We start from the raw sequence: 2,651 nt of genomic DNA, 5'->3' as shown, positions 1-2,651 counted from the left end.
TGATATTTCATTCTCCAAACTTCTGTATTTTGAAACCATTTGACACAATTACACAAACACCTTTCCTTCACTATATATTGATGTATAGAAAATGTAAATTAACTAGATGAAATTTCTAGTCTATTCGATACTCTAGCAACCATCATCTCATAAAGAAGCCGAAGAAGATGATGATGTAGATAACGATGCATTGTTACAGAATTTCGATGCATAGCCATTCCTTCGCTCGAGTACGAAATGGGCTAGCAGGTCCTTCGATTCCACCATGTTCTCTCTGCACAGAAACTCCTCACTGAAAACCCTCTCCACCTCCCTATTGAAATCGTGAACGAACACATGGGTTTTCGCATACCCACCCTTCTTGCTCCTCGCCAGAACACCGGCAGTAAAGATCGACGACATCCTCCCCGGCGCCGACGGACTATAACCTCTGGGTCCATCAACCAAGATTAAATCCCAAGGCACTTCGTACAAGTGGTTGGGAAGATCGTTGATCCCAAGTTTGCAGTCGGAGAATAGCAGATTCTGTACAGGTCGACACTCCTTCCTAATCTGCTCCCTTGCAGAGATGATCAAGTCCTTCATCTGGCTAACCTTGGTTGTGTAAGACACGTCGTAAGCTTCCATGTCGGTGTGCTTCTGCTCAAACTTGGCGATTTTGTACTCGTTCTCGTCAAGGAAAACAGTGCGGCCATTTTGATTTAGGGCTTTCCAGAGGAGGGTTTCGTGGGTGAGCCCAAAAACCAAGAAATTGCAGGGGTTGGATGGGCAGTTGTGGAGGGCTTCAGCGATGGATCTCAGCTCGGCGGCGGACATTTTATCGGCGTCGCTGGAGATGGTGGCGTAGTGGAGGAGGGCTTCGGCGACGTTGGTGGAGAACAGGGTTTGTCCATTAACGATCGGGGAAGCAGAGGAGGAGTTGATAATGAAATCTCTACTGTTCATTAGGGTTAGAAGAAGACCCAATGTAAATATGGAGACGAAGACAAGAACCCATAAACGGTAAACCCCTGCTTGCTTGTGGAGAGAAGAATGGAGGAGGAGGAGTTTTGGATTGTTGGTGTTGTTGGTGTTCTTCATCACTGATTGAGAACAAATTCCCATTCAAACCGAAGTAGAGATTGAAGAAATACAGAATTCAATTTAAAGCCACTTTTGAGAGAAATGAATGAAAAAGGTCCATAGGTGTAGAATAAATCCAAAAACAGGAATAGCCGCGGACCCAAAAGGCCAAAGGTGGGACTGAGAGATTTCACAGCAGACCCATCATCAAGCTCTGATCAAGGTAGGATTTTTAGAAGAAAAAAGAGTTGCAGAAGATGGATGATCCTTCCCTTCCATCTATGGAATTGATTAATTCAATTTATATATACACCGACGAGAAAGAGAGAGAGAGGTGAAGGTGGGCACGATCAAATTAGGGGTTTGAGCTGGATGGACCAGATTGGTTGGAAATTAAAAAAAAAAAAAATTAGGAAATTGGGATTGGTTGAAACGCTCATCAGAGAAGACGAGAAAGATGGCATGGGTTCTTGCTTTTGGAGATTTTATTTCCTTGTTTTCTTCTTCTTCTTCCACCAGTCGATCTTCCTATCCATTTGTTCTCATCTGATTTTATTTCCTTGTTTTCTTCTTCTTCTTCTTCCACCAGTCGATCTTCCTATCCATTTGTTCTCATCTTAAAACAATCACGCAGAAAGCTTGGATTAATGATGAAGGCTTATCTTAATTAAATTAATCTGATCAAATCCCAATAAAGTATTGTTAAACAAATATCTCTTTTTGAGTGTCACAAGATGGTGACTAATGAAGAGAGGGTTAAAATGTAGAACACTCCGGGAACAGTGGCTTTCGAAAATCTCAAGCTCCACGCTCCCTGACTTTAATCTCTCTGTTTTTTTGTTGCTTTCAAAAACTGAGAGTGGATTATACCAAAAGAAAATCTGATATTGGAAATAAAACTCTTTCAATTTGAGAAAAAGGGAAAGACTGTAGATCTTGAGCAATTAAATCTCGAAAAGAACTACTCCGCATTCAACGCAATTTTATTTGGGCTCCTCATGATCCGGCATGAAATGGTGTAATCGTGAGACATTGGATTTGACGACTGACTGAACCCTGTTTTAAAATATACATGAAATAAACAAGAATTTATCTAAAAACAAAATTAAATGGAAAATTAAAATTCACACTACTGCTCTAGTAAGAAATCCTTGTAAGTCAAACAAAACCTGATGGTTTTGTTTCAAATTTTTTTTTTTTTGGGTAGAAGTTTGCTTCGATCTCTTATAATTAGAATTTGTGAAAAATTCAATCTCTAAATATTTGAGAGGGACCGACAATGTGGTAGCCGCTTATGTAATAACAGTAAATTCAAGGAGATCTCAAGTTTAAATCCTTATCCTTTACACCTCTCTTTCTTTCATATCACATAAATGTTACAAGTAAGTAATGGAATTATTTAAAATTAGGTTTTGGTCATTTAATTATTACCTATGTGATTGTGTGTTGATACTTGGTAGTTGGTATTGCTATAAAGTTCAATTAAATCACATTATTATTAAAATAAAAATAACACAAGGGGATTTTCAATATAAGTCTCTTGTTGTCTTGATGTAGATAACTCTAATCATGTTTGTATAGTTATAGAA

At 38.9% G+C, this 2,651-nt stretch overlaps 1 pseudogene; it reads right to left on the bottom strand.

The window, feature by feature from the left end:
• LOC149018121 (protein IRX15-LIKE pseudogene) lies at nucleotides 1-1,668 on the bottom strand (annotated as a pseudogene).
• Nucleotides 1,669-2,651: the final 983 nt, after the last annotated feature.

Source organism: Hakea prostrata, chromosome 4 (assembly GCF_041222555.1).
Source record: "Hakea prostrata isolate BN-2017 chromosome 4, UWA_Hpros_2, whole genome shotgun sequence".
NCBI classification, from domain to species: domain Eukaryota; kingdom Viridiplantae; phylum Streptophyta; class Magnoliopsida; order Proteales; family Proteaceae; genus Hakea; species Hakea prostrata.
The sequence above is the reverse complement of the archived record's forward strand: the minus strand, read 5'-3'. Positions and strand labels throughout refer to the sequence as shown.